Here is an 8626-nt window from a genome sequence, read left to right as displayed (position 1 = left end):
TGGAGAATCCAAGTCAAAGAGGACCTTCCAAACTGCAGATAGTCTATGAAGAGGGATCTAGATGTCCAGAGGCAGGCAGGGAGCCCTGGCCACCCCTGGTATTGGACGCAGGCATGGAGGTTCTTGTCCTGCCCATGCTCTCCTGTCCTCAGCAGGAGGCTCCTCCACCCTCCAATGTCCCACAGCGTGTCTAGCACAGGCTTTTAACTTGTAAACTCCAAGCCATTGACAAGCATGGCAATAAAACTTCATTGTTCCTGATGGCAGTAGTCTGTTTTTCTAACCTTTGGCTTCCCTTTTTCCTGGTACATTTATACATCTGGTTCTGGTAAAATAAAAAGATTCACTCCGTTTACAACTGTACTTTTTGTCCAAGGCTAAGTTCTCTTCCCCACGCCCCCTCCCCAGTGGAGGCAGAAGTGACAGAGCCTATTCCTGGAATCAGCCTTCTCCAGGCAGGACAGTGCCCCGCAGTCTATCAAGGTTCTATCAGAGGTGACCCTTCCTGGGCCCTGGCCAGAAAGTCTTCTGAAAGTTACCATCCAGGAAGTGACATTCCAGGAGGCCAAGGGGTGCACAGGGTCCCCCTCCCCAGTTTTACCAGGACCCTAGGTGGGACTCAATATGGAGAGATACTCCATGGGACAATGATGCATCCTGAGAATGTGGGCTCATGATCATATGTGGCTTTCACTATTTTCTGTGTCTTAATCCCTTCTCTGCTGCTATGACAGAAGATCACAAGCTGGGTACTTTTTAAAGAAAAAAAGTGGGCCAGGAGTGCTGGTTCACACCTGTAATTCAAGCACTTTGGGAGGCCAAGGTGGGAGGATCACCTGTGGCCAGGAGTTCATTACCAGCCTGGGCAACATAGCAAGATCCTAGCTCTACAGAAAAATTTAAAAATTAGCTGGGCATGGTGTAGTCCAAGCTACTTAGGAGGCTGGGGCAGGAGGATTGCTTGAGCCCAGGAGTTTGAGGATTCAGTGAGCTGTGACTGTGCCACTGCACTCCAGCCTGGGCAACAGAGTGAGACCTTGTTTCTAAAAAAAAAAAAATTAAAATTGAAAAATAAAGAAAAGTAGAAACAACCTAAAGTTCCCACACCAGGAACTTGGTTAAAGACCAACTGCCTGGTTGCTCAAATAAGAAACCTTGAGTCCTGGAGTGGTGGCTCATGCCTGTAATCACAGCATTTTGGGAGGCCAAGGTGGGCAGATCACCTGAGGTCAGGAGTTTGAGACCAGCCCTGCCAACATGGTTAAAACCCCATCTCTACTAAAAAGACAAAAAAAAAAAAAAAATAGCCGGGCATGGTGGCGGGCACCTATAATCCCAGCTACTTGGGAGGCTGAGGCAGAAGAATTGCTTGAACCCAGGAGGCAGAGGTTGCAGTGAGCCAAGATCGCGTCATTGCACTCCAGCCTGGGTGACAAGAGCGAAACTCCATCTCAAAAAAAAAAAAAAAAAGAAAGAAAGAAACCTCGAAGTCATCCAGTGTTCCCCCCTCACATCCAAGTCTTGTTTCCTCTGTCAGGAGTTGGACCGCTTTCTGCATTTATCCCTCAGGGCTCTGCTTCAGCGTGATTTCCTCTGAGAAGCCACCCGCGCACCCGCTTCTGACTCTGCTACACGCTGGTGTGACACTCTTCTTGTTCCTCCCCACTCATCCCCCTTGTCATGACTGCTTCTCCACTTCTGCCCCTCTCTCCAGATTATAAGTCCCATGAGGGCTAGGGCGCTGGCTGTCTTGTTTACTATTGTGTCCCCCAAAATGTCCCCGAAACCTACAACAGTGCCTGGCACACCATATTCCCTGACTGAAGAATAAGCACATGAAAGAATGGATGTGATCCAGTCTTAAACCATATTCTCTAAGAATCCATATGGCAAAATGCTCATAACCCAACATTAAATGAGGAAAAGTCTGCAAAATTGTATACACAGCATGACATTAACACGACTATACACAAATACATGTAAAAACCCAGACCAGAGGCACTAAATTGTTTGCAGTGGTTGGTCCTGGCCATTTTAGTTTTTTTCTTTATACACATATATATTTTCCAGATATTTACAATAAACCTCTATTTCCTTCATAATCGTGAAAACAGTGAGTTAAGAGAGATGGAAACAGCAAAGGATCCAGGACTTCTGGAATGAACAATGATTTAAGTCCAAGGTCTGGATGGTCGGGCCATCCTGTGAAATATCCACATTTGAACTTGGCCACAGTGGATATCTATTATAGCCATCATTTCCAGACCGTCTCTACACAATCGCCAGTGATTCCTTTAATAAGAGCTCCCTTCCTTTCTCATGGGGACCCATTAGGCTGAGCGCAGCAGAGATGACAGGTAGGATTTCATGAAGATGACATAAATTTCCTTCTTTTTTCTAACAGAAAAATTCAGAGTAAACAACCCTTTCCCCACTGTCACCACACTCACCTTCAGAGCAACAACTTAGAGGCTCTTACAAGAGGACTTGTTTACCTCTGTCCCACCTGAAGCATCTGTAACTGTTTGCAGTAACTGTTGAAGGTGTCAATGTGAAGCTCCCCAGGCTTGCGACCCAGCACAGGGATAGGTGGTGCGTTAAATGGGCCCAGGGAGGACAGATCTCATGGGAGTGGCGTCCGCAGAAACTCGGGGACAGTGGTTCCAAGTCTTAATCTGGACCCTGGATTTCTTCTCTTGCTTTGATTTCTCCGTTTTCCCATCAATCACATTGGGATGTGTATGCACCCCTCTGAGACCGTTTCAGGGAGTGGTGAAATTTACAGCACTGCCATGTGGGGATCCGTCCCTCTACCCTCTGCCCATGGGTCTCTCTTAAGAGATCACCACGTGAGGAACAGAGTGTAGAGAAGAAGGGATGTTCAGCCTCAAGAAGGTGAGAAAAACCACAGAAGAGTGGAACATTAAAATTGTCATACGCATGAAAAGCAGATTCGTTCTCTGTGGCTTCCCAGGACAGAACTCAGGCCAGAGGTAGAGGTTCTAGAAAGCCAGGTTTCTGCTTCACCTAAAAAAAGAAACTCCTAAGAACAAAAAGTGATCCACAAGGCTGCCTTGTAAGGCAGTGCTGAGTCACCCATCCCAGTGAATGTTTCAGTGGGGCTGACCCATCATAGGGCACTTTTGGTAGACAGGATGCCTGTGTGAAGTTGGGAACTGGACTGATAACCTTTGACTTTTCCTCCTGACTCCAAGGACCTATGTTTCTGCCACTTGGCCTTTTGCTTGTGCAAGCTTGGACATAGTTTATAACTCATCCTCAACACCATTTTACCTAGGCTTAGCCAGAGCTGCAATAGCCAGGGGCCTCCCTCTTTGCTCACCTCCAATGGGGGACATTTGTCTTGCTCATAGATGCCATCTATCACCTGACTACAGGACAAGCTCACAATATGAATCCCGCCTTCCCAGAGTAAAAGTCAGAACTCAAAATCCCAGGATCCCTTGCAGGAAAGAAGAAGTCTTGTGACCTAAGTCTATCTTTCATATGCTCCTGTACAAGACTTCAATTTGAAAATTAATAACCTGAAGGGAAAAAAGGTGCAGGAGGGAATCTGCCTGGTGCATTAATTTTCTGTTTTGAGCGACGGCAGAGACATTGGCTTTTATGCTGTTTCCCAGACAGTGCAAGGTCATGTACCATTAGATCTAGCAGACGTGGCATTTGTGATGAAGCAGATTTGTGGCATTTCGTGCTTATGAGTGGCAGAAACCACTGCTGTTTGCTCAGCAAGTTCTGTGGCGGGATTTAGGGATCGCTCCTGGACGTTTAGCTTCAACTCTGACTCCCAGCTGCCCATGACTCTGTGAGCTTGCTCTGATCTCCCAAGAGAATGGCTCAGGGCTCACCAGTCCCATTTTGTCCCCGTTGTCAGGCACACACAGAGCCGAAGTGCCTTTCCCAGCCTACCTTGCCCTTAGGTGTGGCCACATGACTGAGTCCCAACTAATGGAGCGTGGAGAGAAGCGACAGACATCCATGCCTGGTCCCTAAAGCCTCTCGCAATCACCCACACTCTTACCGCCTAGCAAGGCGCAGAGGATCCGCTGGGAGATGACAAGAGCCCTGGAGCCATGAGAAGACAGGAACCTGGGCTCTTGGATCACTAGTCTGCATGGTGACATGAACAAGGAATAAACCTCTCATTGTCTTAAGCCACTCTGAGTTTGCAGTTGTTATAGGGTTAGCGCATCTCGACTAGTACACTGAAATCCGTTTTCTGACGGACTAGCTAAAGCAGATTTCCTTTTTTTAGGATTAAGAACTCTGAGTATTTCACTTCCCGACTCAGTCTAATGTGTTGATTTGGTAGTTGCATCTGTAGGTAGGCCATGGTTCCCCCAGAATGGGCGGCACAGGGCTTGCCTTAGACCTCTCATCTTAGTGCAGGATGGAGGGGACCCAGCAGGAGCCCTAGCGTGGCAATCCCATCACCATAGGCAGGCCCAGCCACAGAAGTGTCTCTGATGGAGAGTGGGCTCTCCGTCTGCTTCTCTGGTCATGGTGGGCCTCTGACTTCATCCCTGGCTCCCTGCTAAGAAGTACAGGGAGGTCAGGTATGTTCTTCCTGGAGCCCCTGAATTCTGCACTGGGAATTCTGTCCCCTCCTCTTTCTTATTAGGTGAAGCCATGGTCAGGTGTGGTGGCTTACACTTGTAATCCCAGCATTTTGGCAGGCCAAGGTGGGAGGATCGCTTGAGGACAGGCATTCAAGACCAGCCTGGACAACACAGCGAGACCCCACTGCTAAAAGAATTGTTTTAAATTAGCCATGTGTGGTTAGTGCCCAACTGTAGCCCCAGCTACTCAGGAGGCTGAGGCTGGAGAATCACTTGAGCTCAGAAGTTTGAGGCTGCAGTGAGCTCTGATCACATTACTGCACTCCAGCCTGGCAACAATGTAAGACCTCATCTCCACAAAAAATAAAAATAAAAAATAGCCGAGTGTGGTGGCACGCATCTGTAGTCCCAGCTACTCTGCAGGCTGAGGCTGCGGGATCCCTTGAGCCCAGGAGTTCGAGGCTGTGGATTGCACTACTGCACTCCAGCCTGGGCGACAGAGTGAGAGCCCATCTCTGAAAAGAAACAAAAGAAATAAAAAAGGTGAAGCCAACTCTGGGTCAGGAGCCCAGAGAGCTATCTGTCTCTGAAAGAAATTACCTTGCACCCACTTGAAATCAGGCTTGAGTTCATGCAGAAGATGCTCTTAGCCATTTCTGGCCAGCTCACCCCTGATTCATCCCCTACCCACAGGGCAGTCCCATGGTGGCAGTGAGTACCATGTGGCTGGCCCTCTGCTCTCAATTGGCTGGACCAGAGCTGGGCATGTGATCTAAGCTGGGCCAGCCCCATATTTTGTGCCTGAATTCTGGAGATGCAGTTTCAGGCTGGGCTCCCCTGTTGAATAGAGCAGATGTAAACTGAATTTTGTGCCTGAATTCTGGAGATGCAGTTTCAGGCTGGGCTCCCCTGTTGAACAGAGCAGATGTAAACTGATAAACAGTGGCAGGACCATCTTCTGTCCTATGTGGACTGAGAAACAGGCCTTGAGGCAGTCAGTCGGCCAATAAAAACAAAGCAGCAGGAATATAGAAGAAAAGGTGAAAGAAGGAGGAAGAACTTTCTGAGCCTGGAGGTATCTCAGGCCCATGGGTCCATGAGCAAAGTCTCTATCCACAAAACAGAATTTTCTGGTTTGCTTAAACTAGTTCAAGTCCGTTTGTAAAATCTAAAATGTAAGGACCTTGATGGATACAGGAAGAAGTAGAAAAGGTTACCCTACAAGTTGCCACCCCTTGGGAACCTCAGAACCTGCTGGCTCCTGCAGAACTGGGAAACCTAAAAATTCTCATGCAGAGCTGGGGAAATAAGGCCGCAGGAGAGACCTCTTGGGACGTTTCCCTAAGTGGAAAGGAGTTTCTCCAGCCTAACAGCCTCTTGTCATCTCAGAGCAAACGCAAAGAGCCCAGAGAGGTGGAGTGACTTCCCCGCGCGCCCCCACAGTCCATTGGCTTGGGGCTAGAACCTAGGTCCCAGGGCCGCCCATCTGCAAGGCTGCCTGAAACCCCAAGCATGAACTCTCACTTGGAATTAGCATCCCTTTCCCACATTCGGCCCCTGGGAGCAGCGGCCAGGAGGGAGCTATCGGGAGAAGTAAGCTCGAGTTGCTAGGATGGCGACAAATGACGCGGCTAATTCTCCTCGCCTGGCTGGTCCCCGCGCCCTGGGACCCCGTGTCCCCGCGCACAAGTGCGTGCTCGGGAGTCCGGCCCAGGAGCAGCTGCGGAGGCCGGGCGGCCCTGGGAAGATGCCTGGCGGGTTGTCGGGGGAGGGAGGAGAGGGTACTGGGCTCGGTGCCCCCACTCACCCACCCCTGCACCGCGGGGGGCGGCGCTGGGCGGCCCGGGGAGGGCCAGCCCCGCCGAGCCTTTCAGAGTTAATTAGCCTTCATGAATATGGATGCCACCGCCGATTGAAGACGGTTGAGAGGTCGTAACCTGACCTCGGCGAGGCGTGCATAAAGAAAAGCCTACTTTTCTCAGCTTGGCTCCTAATTGAAAGCCCGAGTGGTCGGGCGCAGCGCGGAGGGTGTGATCGCGCGCCCCGCTCCCTGCGCGCTCTGGGGACGGTGGCGGGGGCGCCCGGGCGAGCTCGGGGACCCGCAGGTGTGTGCGGGCGGCCCAGCGCCGCTTCGCCGCGGCGGGATCCGAAGTGGGGATTTATTCTGAAAGCTTTCCTTTTCCATGATGGTTTTCATTTCCTGTAATTTAGAGCTGGAAGCATTTATGGAATATCACATGGTTTTCGTTTACACAGGAAATCAGCTGCAGTTGTGAGAAGATACTGACTTACTTTTTTTTGTTTTTGAAATCCTCCTCCCCACATGCAAAAAAAAAAAAAAGGAAAATTTTTGAAAAGACGAGCTGGCAGCATGTTTTGAAATAGTTCTCCTTTTTGATCCAACCTCACTGTTCTCCAAAGGGGACTGCAGTTTATTTCTGACACGTGGTAATCACTTTATGTGAAGAAACCCCAGCATCGAGAGATGCTTTTGGTTTTTTTCAGAGCAAAGCGGGGAGCTCAGAGGGGGTGGGGGCAGGCGGGGGGAGAGGGGGGCGCTCACAGCTGCGCCGGCAGCTTCCTTTCTGGGATGGGAACGATTTCTAAAGGATCTTAGGGAAAGGAGCCTGCGAACCAGGCCGCCTTTGGAGCTGAACTCCCTCCCTCCCCGAGAAAGACAGCACTTACTGCCCCAGTTAACCTGCTGGGATCACTGCTTAAAACCTTAGAGTCGTAGCGCCGTCCCCCAACCCAGGAATCACAGTATAAGTCTCTTCTTAACCCAGCCCCACCCCATCACCCCAGAAATCATCAGAGAACCGCAGGGTTTTATCACAGAGATTGAGGCCGAGGTGGAAGAATTTGCAATTTGTTTTTTCATCTATGCCCCCTGGTTGCCACTGAGTTGAAGTCAGCACTCTCTTCTCTCTTTGCTGGGGATGGTTCTAACCACTTCCCACCCTCCACCCCCAGTTCGGAGGCCAACTAGACCGCCGTGGGCAATAGCACCACCGTGTGGCCAGCCTCCCTCTCCAAGCCCCTTCCCCTGCCTTTTCTGGGATCCTCCCGGGCGGTAGCGTGGATTTAGTGGGGCTGGGATGGTCTCTGCCCACTTTCTTCTCCTCCCTGCAATGAGGTTAACACACAGGGCACCAGACGCTCTCCCTTCATGCCATCTACTAAGTAAGACATTCTGCAATGACAGATCCATTGCTTTGATTCAAGGCTTAGCTCCCAATTAAACAGAAGATACCCTTGAAGAGATACAATTTAGGCACCGATTTTAGGGTGAAACAGTGTATTATTGTTTCCCAAGGATTGAGTGGGCTCCTAGAGAAAGGAAGAAGGCCCAGCCTGAGACCCAGAGGGACAGGAACCAGCGCTGTGGCCATCCTTCAAGCCAGGGCCCTAGTCATTCATTTGGTGGGACTGGGAGGTGGTGGGGTGGTGGCTCTGGGAGGTGGGTAGTGACAGAGTCCTGTACACATTTCAGGGGTGTGGAGGGAGCCTTCTGAGAATGTCCAGACCTCATGGGGCCTCTAGGACCCAGGTGGCCCTCGATGGTCACTGTGTCCCCAGCAGTTGAGACCCATTTGACAGAGTCTCAGGCAGCTGCACCGTGACCATCTTCTGCTCCTCTCCCCAAGTCGACAAAACCAACAGCCATCTGTGTGAACACAAGCCCCGTGTTTTTATGGGCTGTCTACTGGCTGCTGCAGACAAGCCAGGATGGAGGCTTACGGCCGCAGCTCTCTCAGCCTCCAAATATGAAACTGTGTAATCCGACTCATTCTCTGAAACCAAGTATTTGCAGGGACAGCCAGCAGCCACCTGGCTGCCACATCTTTTGACCATGCAGGTCATTGGTGCTGTGAAAACGCCACCTGGGGATTTTTCTCAGCTTCTGAGGGGTCGGCAGGCAAACCTCCCCTCCACAACGCAGGGAAGCCCACCCTGGCCTCTCCTGCTGCCCCCCAATTGGGGTGTGCAGATGAAATCTCAGTCGGGCCTGTGAGCGGAATGAAAGAAACTCTGTTCACTGCTGC

The sequence above is a fragment of the Pan paniscus genome, chromosome 8 (genome assembly GCF_029289425.2).
Source record: "Pan paniscus chromosome 8, NHGRI_mPanPan1-v2.0_pri, whole genome shotgun sequence".
In the NCBI taxonomy this organism is placed as follows: Eukaryota; Metazoa; Chordata; class Mammalia; order Primates; family Hominidae; genus Pan; species Pan paniscus.
The sequence above is the reverse complement of the archived record's forward strand: the minus strand, read 5'-3'. Positions refer to the sequence as shown.